Genomic DNA, 10,347 nt, shown 5'->3' with positions numbered 1-10,347 from the left:
CTTCTTTATGATCATTCAAGTAAGTCGTGCATTGATAGAGGCAACATTTAGTTAAAATTGTAGTTTTTTTCTTGTTTGTTCATGAAAGCAGCTAAGTTTAAAAAATGTTTTGTAAGCCATTTATAAGTAAAAAATTAGTTTGAAACTTATTACTAATATTCAAGTATAGATGAAAATAAACAAATAATAAGAATAAAAGTATTTTTACAGAGTTTAGTTAAAATTACAACAGTTGTAAAAATTGATTTTATAGTTTCGTTAACACGTGTTTTAGTGTAAAAGGCTGCTTAAAAAATCTTGAAAAGACGATGGTAAATAATTAGTTTTCTAAATCACTCGTTCTGAAAAAAAAAGATCTTCAAGTTGGCTTCTATTAGTATTCCAAGTAAAACGTTACTTAAGTTTATTAAAATTTAGTTTTTTATGAAGTTTACTTCACTTGATCTGAAATTATTAAATAAATTAGCACTTTTAAATTGTTTAATAGTCTAGCTTAGATAAAAACGTTCGATTTTCGCAACTTATATTTTGACTTTGTTTCGAAAGACTTTTTTTACAACACTAGTTTTTAGTTTAGCTAGAGTTAGACCATAGATGATCGTTAAGTGTAAATAAAAGATTGGAAGGCAAGAATCTTTATGCTTTTATTCATTAAAAATCTTAATGCTTACAAAAAAAGAGTTTTTAACAAAAATATATTTAGTTTATTTATATTTAAACTATCTACTTGCCAATTAAAATATACTTAAAAAAGACCTTAAAAAAATTAAAGTATAGATATATAAATTATAGTGCTGATTATTGATAAGACCAATATTGGATAAGCCTGCTGATTATAATGTAACTTAATAGAATTATACTTCGGTAAAGTTTTCATAGTTTATAAAATCTATTTGTGATGGGTCTAAATCCAAACACCTACCACCACCACCACCTATTATTTTTTTGAGAAAAGCTTGTAAAAAAAAAAATTAAAAAGGGGCCCCTCTCAAAAAGTCAAACCCCAATTCAATCGATTTTTTTTTTAATTAAAGACAAAGGACCATTCTCTAGAAAAAAGTTTTAAATTAGCTATCAAGATAAGGAAAATAATTTGGTCTCAAGTTTCGAATTTTTATAAAACTCCTAAAAACGCTTTTAAGCTAAGTTCACGCTCGTAGACTTAATGTTATGGTTTAGACATATTATAAGTTTATAAAATCCCCTACTTTAAGCAAAAACTTAAAAGTTTAAAATGGGTCAGACATTACTAGTTTTGTATTAGTCTAGCTAATATTACTGGTAAAAATCAAAGACTAGATCAGTCATTACTGAATTAATTCTTAAAAATTAAAATCACATAAAAGATCTTTTTCATATTAAATATTAACTAAAAGTATTATTTAAGATTAAATTTCATTACGTTTAAAAGTCTTCTTCGTCGTAATAAATTTAAACAATTCAAAATTCTTTCTAACTAGGATTTACGTGGTATCGTTGACTTCAAAATTAAAAACAAAATTTTACTAAAAAAATGCTTTCGTGACACAACAATTTTGTTTAATATAATTTGTTCCAAAAATCATTGTTACGTTTTTGATGCAATGATAGCTTTAGTTTAGCCCGTTACAAATAAAATATACAATTTAAGTAAAAAAATTATTGTTTACATCATTTTAATATCACTTCAAATACAATCACTATATTTGAGCACTGCATTTTCCTTCTTAGCGGATGCAAATAACAAATGAAACCATGTAATAACCATAAAAACTTTTTGTAATGTGCCTATGCTTAAGCCTTTGCATGGTGAAATAGAACACCATTCAGTTGCCTTAAACAAAAGTAAGTTAGCATAAATTAAAAATTGACAAATTTTTGAAAATTAAACTTATTTTCTCTTGATTTTTTTTATACACATATAATTTTTTTCTTTAACTTCTCATTTTGAATTATTTTTAATGGGCGTAGTATAAATTTGGTAAAATTCATTCTATAAAAATAGAAAATTAAACCAATGTATAGTAAAGTGGTTTATTGAACAAAAACTCAAAATTGCTCAAATTTTTTTGGTTCAGGGATCTGGACACGCAAAAAGACCTCTTAGTCATTTAGTTGCATACTCAACTTAATCAAAATTATAATAAGCCACAAATAGATAAAAAAAGATAAAACTTTACAGTTGACAATGTCAGGCTTTAAAAACAAATTTGTTTTTCATAGTGATATGATCATACAATAGTTTCTATGAAAAAACCTACAACATTTTTCAGTTAAATGAAAACAAAAATAAATAAATTTTTAATTTGAACTGCTGTGATCTAGCTTCTAGCATACTTTTCGGATTCATTCTGTAACAAAACTCATACATAAATATTAAGCTGTTTATGATTATGAATAAACTGTTTAGTAACTAAGTTTTTGTTAGATACTAATTGCTAATCGTAAATAAATGGGAAATTCCCTAAACTATTACTTATTTGTTTACATTATTCGAGGATTCTTGCATAAGTGCTATGAGTTTATGTTAAACTTGCATAGGTCATATAAAAAAATTGGAAAAATTAGTATTTCTTTGATATAAAACTTGGTTAAATAATAAGAATATTAAAAATAAAAGTTGTTTCAAAAATGTCACATATTTGCAGTAAAGCCATGACAAATTTAAAACATTTAAAAATTTTATTTGGGGATGTCTTACAGAATAAAATCTAAAGAAAACAAAAATTACTTAATTATAAACTTGAAACAATAAGTTTGTAGTTACTTAATTTTGTGAGAAAAGCTAAAATAAGTAAAAAAATTGAAAAAAAATAGTAATTTTTTAAAGGAGCCCCACTGCTAAAGTCAAACCCCAATTCGATTGAAATTATTGTGAAAAGGAAAGCAAAAGAACGTTCTTTAGAATAAAAAAAAGTTCCAAGTTAGAATTAAAGAAATTAAAAGTAATGGGTTTTAAAGTTTGGTTAAAATAAATCACAAAAAAAGCTATACTAGCCAAAGTAACTCTTGACCAAATACATACAAAACAATTATAAAAAAAATGTCAGTTACTCTACCCTTCGTAAATAAAAACTTTTTCTAGGCATTTGGTTAAATACAAAGTTTTGAGCTAAATAATTTTAACATAAGTAAAAATTCCACCTGTAGAGTGTAGGCTGTGAGTGTAATAAAATAAAGCATTGTTTTAGTTAAAGTTTCTCCAACTAATTAAAATGAAGGTCGTGGACAAGACTTTAAAAATTATCCGTGGTGTACAACTCAATAACCAAAAAGTTTTTTTTTTACACCAGGTCCCAGGACCAATTATTTTGAGTGGTTTTTTTGTAGTTCAATAAAAAGCAGAAAAACATATAATAACACAGTTTTTGGAAATAGTTTCTGTAATCATTTTTTGTATCATTTTGTTTAGTAAAATCTTTTGTTTTTCTTTTGAATTCTGGTTAACTTAATCAAATACTATTTTGATTATTATATGCTAAAGTATGTAAAAATATGTAAAAAAAATTTGAAATATGTTTTTCAATTAAATAAACTTATCAGTTTTATATGATTTTCTATTTCTCTTGTTCCAATTTTTATTTTTATTACCTGCTAAATGAAATTGTTTGTATAAGTATCTTATTTAATTAATTATCTCCTAAAAGTATCAGGGTAGCCATTTCTCAAGTTAATGTGCATTAAAAAAAGTTGTGTGGCCTCATGGTGTAGGAGTCCTAAGAAAGAAATATGTGAATGCTCACAACTAAAGTCAATTGATTGGTGTGGAGAAAGATTTTTCAGTCATCAAGCTGCGCACCATTTGCTTGTAACTAATACTTTAAGCTAACTTTAAAACAGTAATGAAAAAATTAAAACAGAAAACAAAAAAACTTGAAAATTAATTATGTATACATTAAATTTTTTTTAAGTCTAAAAACGGTAAGCATCATTTTTTAAGACATTACTGCAAATATTGACCATGGAAACCATAGTCTACCAAGGGCTCCACACTGTCTCCTCCCCTAGATTTTGATTTTTATGATCATTTATATTCACATTTTTCTTGTTGCCCTTTCTACAAGAGCAACCACAAAAAATGCAACAAATAACTCAAAACTAAATAAGAGGGGAGAATTGGTAATGTCACTATATATAAAATGTTTAGTATCATCATTATAATGTAAGAGCACCATGGTTTTTAAATATTATCTATAAATTACTAGTATATGTGCTTCTAGGTAGTTAAAAATATAAAATTATTAAATATTTTTTAACTCTTTTATTGATTTGTTGTAGCTTTGAAAACTTCCTGAGTTGAATGTTGCAAGATTGAAATTAAGAGCTGACACATATACAAAAGTAAATCTCAGGATGAGTAGGATATTATGATTTTTTGAAAACAAGGCTGAATCAGGATAGTCTTATTTCTATGAAAAGCTTTAAAAAATTTATTTCTAGATCTTGAAGAAGACTTGGTTGATTGATCCAGTTTCAATATTTTGTTATTTATCTAACAAACTTTGTTCAAGAACTTTATTTTTATTGATTTTGAAATGATTGTTGTTAGCCTTGCAGCTAACTTAACTACTCTTAAAAATAAGTTGTAGATTTTTTTAATCTGAAACTAATGTTTTTCAAATGCATTTTTCAATTTCCTAGATATATTAATTTAATATGCCTCTAATTCAAATTTTCAAATTAGATTAAAGTTAAGCAAATATTTACAACATAATTTTGAATTTATTTATTTCTTAATAATTTACAGGTACAAACATTTGAAACTTATTAGTAGCTGATATTTTCTATCAGTAAAGTAGAGCAAGTTTATTGGAATATAACAGTAACAAAAATTGGCTAAGTACTTGATTTTTTGAACCAATTTTGTTTTACTATGCTAAACTAACTACACTATTGTATATGGTTCTGAAAAAAAAATGATACTTCTTAGGAATATAAGATAGAGATTAGAAGTTTGATAAATACTTTTGATAGGTATAAACACTTTATACAGTGATACAATGTTAGTTTACAAACATTTTCCAATTAGAAACAACTACAGTAATATAAAAGTGTTATACATTGGCAGCTGGAGATAAAAAACACCTATTAAACAAAAGGCTAGATAATTTGAACAACTGTGTACAAATAATACAATTAAAAGCTTTTTTTTCAAACAATATATTTTCTTTTTCACCTTTTTACTTTTTTTACACCAATACACACATATGTGTTTTAAACATGTTTATACACTTATTTATATTTATATTTTATTTATTTATATTCTATTTTTTTACTTTGACCATTCACATCTCATTTTACTACAGAGTTTTTCTTGTTTTAACTTAAAATTATTGTTATAAACCTGTTGCCTTAAAGTATCTTTTAAACGTAATGAGCCAAAATGTTAGTTTCTGTAACTAAAACAAATACCCCTAAGCCCTTAATTTAACTGTTTTAATGTTAATTTTGTGTAGTTTAACAAAGGGATAGACAATGTACATTGTACAACCCTTGGGTCAGATCTGGCTAGCCATAAGAAATCTCTGACCCACAACACGTTTTAATTTAAAAACCACTTGTACAAAAAAAAAGTTTTTAATAACAAATAAATTAAAATATACTCTTAACATGATTTCTTACTACACAGAAGTGCTTACTAAATTATTATTTTATTAAAGTTGTGCTTTTTTATAGTATTTTTTTATTTTTTACAATATCATTCTTAAAATTTTATGGATCTTCAAAATTTTTTTTAAATAATATCCTACCTCAAATGATTTTTGATAAATCTTGCAGACAGAATAAAAAAGTATCCCACCTCTACTTAATTATAATCAGTTTATCTTTAGTAAGCAGTTATTGAGCATATTAAAAAAAAAGTTAAGCGAATCAAAAGAGTCTAACCTAACTGTTTACAAAGTAAAAGTAATAACAATATAAACATGAAGAACCAAGTAAAGTCTGGAGAGTTTTTGAATAAATCAGATGAAAATAATTTTGAAGAGTTTTCATTTAATGATAGTGCAGCTTTGATTGAAGCCTCTGAAAATGTTGAAAATAGTAGGTTTTTTGTTTTTGTATTCTAAACAATGTTTTTCAAATAGAAATGAAATCAAAAACTGTAAAGACTGTAAATTTGATATGTTTTGTTTTAATAACAAAGTATTTCGTTAAATTTGATAAAACCACTGTTATACTATTTATTATTACAAATATAAAAATTGTTTAAAAACTAAATACAATCACTTCTTGTATTATGAAGAATATTTCCAAACTCAAGCAGAAGAACAACAAACTGGAAATAGACCGTCGATTATTTCTAATCAAAATAACTGTGAGGAAGGTAACTGTTTGAAAGAAAACTTAAAAGAAAAACTCTCTCAGTATGTTTATTTGAAGTTTATATATACTACTATTATTTTAGGTTCTTTGAAAAAGTTAAAAATTATTTTGTTGATGATAAACACCATTACTAAAATTATAAAACCTAAAAAGAAATAAGGAAGAAGAGAATGAAATAAAATCAGATGAATTTAATATTGAAGAGTTTTCATCAAGTGACAATGAAGCTTTTATTAAAGCTTGTGAAAAATTTGAAAACGGTACGTTTATTTGTATTGTATACAAAGTTTTACAAATTAGTTAACCAATAGAACTTAACTAACTTATAAATTTTATTAATTGTTTCTTTTAATATTACATATGTAGAAAATATCTTATAAATTTATGATCTGTTTCTTATCACAAAGTTTCAAGTCTCTATCCTAAATATTTTATTTTTTTAGTAAGTCATAAATTTTCAGAATATCTGTTTGAATTTTACTTTATACCATTTATTTTGTACAACATATATATATTTAATATATATTAAAGGTTTTATAAAAAGTTCTGGTCGAAATATTAAACAGGACAAAATCAAAATTCAATACTAAATTCGGCTGCAAACTTAGTAAATAGAAAAAATAGAAATCGAAAAATCAGATAAGAACGTAACACTAAACAAGAAAAGCCAAAAACAAAACATATGTATCTATTATCAAAAATACTTTTTAAACAAAATTAGAACTAACTAAATATTAAAACAAAACAAAATTTAAGCGGGAAACACGAATATTTTGTAACATTTTACCAACAGTCCAAAAAAAATTTTCTAATAGCTTAAAATATTTTTCTAAAATAACCTTTCTAAACTTTCCTAAAATGCATAAATTAACAACTTCAGCGTATTATTTTAAAAATCAGCTAACTGTGCAATAAACTGTATCATTACTACGTCACAATTATTTAAAAAAAAAAAAAAATTCTGTTTACTATTATAATAAACTGTAGCTTACTGAGGAGTACATGAAACTTTATATTTCATGTATGAAACAGCTGAATGAATTATAGTTTTTATATAGTTAAATAGGTATATTTAATATAAGATGTAACGTTATAAGGCGTTAAATCCTGGAGATCCTGATAAGCTAAGCTTATCGGAATGTATATCACAGATGTTCTTGTGCTAAAACTTTATTTCAACTAACGGCGTTTCACTGCTCTCAAATAAATTTAGATCTGCTTTTTTTCTAATGTGTGTTAACATTTTATAGACTCCGTAGATCTGTTCTTAAATTTATTTGAGAGCAGTGAAACGCCGTTAGTTGAAATAAAGTTTTAGCACAAGAACATCTGTGATATATTTAATATATATATATATATATATATATATATATATATTAAAGGTTTTATACAAAGTTCTGATCGATAGTGCTCGACAAATCAAATTGGAGCTTAATATTTATTTATTTAATTATATAAAAACTATAATTCAAACAGCTGTTTCACACATTGAAATGTAAAATTTCATGTGATCTTCAGTGAGTTGTAGTTTATTATAATAGTAAACAGAAATTTCGATTTTAGAATTTTTTATGGTAATTATGACGTAGTAATGGTACAGTTTATTGTACGATTAGTTGAATTTGAAATACGCTGTAAATGTTATTCTATGCTTTTTAGGAAAGTTTAAAAAGGTTATTTTGGAAAAAATGTTTTAAGCTATTAGAAAAATTTTTTAGGCTGTTGGGAAAAATGTTATAAAATGCTATAAAATACTCGTGTTTGCCGCTTCGATTTTATTTTGTTTTAATATTTAGTTGGTTTTAATTTTGTTAAAAAAGTATTTTTGATAATGGATGCATCAGATAAGAACGTAACACTAAACAAGAAAAGCGAAAGACAAAACATATGCATCCATTATCAAAAATATTTTTTTAACAAAATTAAAACCAACTAAATATTAAAACAAAATAAAATCGAAGCGGCAAACACGAGTATTTTATAGCATTTTATAACATTTTTCCCAACAGCCTAAAAAAATTTTCTAATAGCTTAAAACATTTTTTCCAAAATAACCTTTTTAAACTTTCCTAAAAAGCATAGAATAACATTTACAGCGTATTTCAAATTCAACTAATCGTACAATAAACTGTACCATTACTACGTCATAATTACCATAAAAAATTCTAAAATCGAAATTTCTGTTTACTATTATAATAAACTACAACTCACTGAAGATCACATGAAATTTTACATTTCAATGTGTGAAACAGCTGTTTGAATTATAGTTTTTATATAATTAAATAAATAAATATATATATATATATATGCGTAAATATAATAAAATACAAACAAAAGTAAAGAAAAGTTTATCTTTTTTTTATAGAAAGTTAGTTTTTTATTTATGTGATCATTGAACATTTAGGCAGGCCACGTTAATAGTTTAAAATAAAATAATTGTTTATATAATAATGAGTCAACACTGCATAATTTAGTTTCTATTTTACTGATATAACCAATACTATGTGTTTAGTTTCTTGTTTCATTCAAATTTTTCAGCTTTGTTCTGTTATAAAGCATATCTATTTAAAATAGGTGTTCTTCATAATTAAACAGTCGATTTTTAAACTATGTAATATACCCAGACTAAAAAGTATTAAGTTTATACAATTAAAAGATTTGTATATATTAACGAAAATGAAGGTAATAAAAAAAAATGTTTATTTGGTTTTATTTTTTGTTCGAATCAATAAACTTATAATTGTTAGCTTTAAGAAATTGTACAAGGTTCTAATTTTTTTGAAATCAAATAAGTTTTATAAAAATATTTAGAAAGTTTTCAAGAATTGTGTATCAAAGTATTTTAATAAATAATAAAACTGAATTACTAATAAATTTTTTTTTAGATTTTTAACTTGAATAAAACTTTAGTTTATTGTTATTTAGATTTAGAACAATACAATAAGTTTTTTTTTAAATGAAGTCAGTTTTTCTATCATATACAAATCGAGTTTATAAGTTTTTTATATATTTTACCACATTTACTATCTGATTTTTCTCAAATTCTCAGAGATTTTATCTAACAATCACGTTAGCAATCTTAACATGGAATTTCATGATGATATAAAAGTGTTTAAATGTGATGACTGCAAACAGGCTTTTGCAAGTAAGCCAGAACTACAAACTCATTGGAGGACTGTTACACACTACAGAAATTTTGTACGTTTTGCTAAGCCTTTTGGTTGTGATTTCTGTGGCAAAAAATTTGCGAAAAAGCGTCGTCTCTTTAAACATATGGCAACTCACAAATGCCATACCTCGTCTAAAAGTTCTAAACGTCGAAATAGCAATTTTTTTCAAAAAGAATCTGTGAACAAGAATAATGTGAGAGATATATGGGTGACAACGTATTTTTGTAGACAATGTAATTTTAAATCGCACACAAAACGCGAACTTACCAGACATTCTGAAAAAAATCATTCTTAAAAATAAAAGTAAACCAGATTTTTTCTCCAAGAGCTGTTGTTTATTTTAATATTTATTTTTAAAGCTCTTAAAATTAGCAGAGAAGGCAATAACTATGTTAGTTTACTTAAACCTCACTAAATTTTAAATAACTTGACTTAATTATCTAAATATTTTATGTTTGTTACTTATAAATCAGTTGTTTTGTTTGAGTTATAGTTTAGTGCTGTGGTTTTAGACATTATTCTACGCATTCTAAGTTACAAATTAAAATTTTAGTTAATCAATTAGATGCAATTTTTAAGGAGCCAACTCTTTTTTTTGTTTAATGAAACTTACACATAAAGTAATTTGACTTGACATGAAACAAACTTAAACTAGTTTCTAAACTTGATCTTTTTTTTCTGTGTTTTATAAAAGCATTTTTTGAAAATTTACTGAACTATATTGGTTATCTTTATAAAATTAAAAAAAAACAACATTGGTAGTTTAACTAACTCAAACTAGTTTTGTTTGTTGTTAATAAAAAAAGTTTAATTTTTGTTTTTTCAAGCTTTATTTTTAGTTAAGTTTTCTACTGCTATAACTACTTTAGAAACA

The sequence above is a fragment of the Thalia democratica genome, chromosome 8 (assembly GCF_965202585.1).
Source record: "Thalia democratica chromosome 8, ktThaDemo2.hap1.1, whole genome shotgun sequence".
In the NCBI taxonomy this organism is placed as follows: Eukaryota; Metazoa; Chordata; class Thaliacea; order Salpida; family Salpidae; genus Thalia; species Thalia democratica.
Note: the sequence above shows the minus strand (reverse complement) of the source record.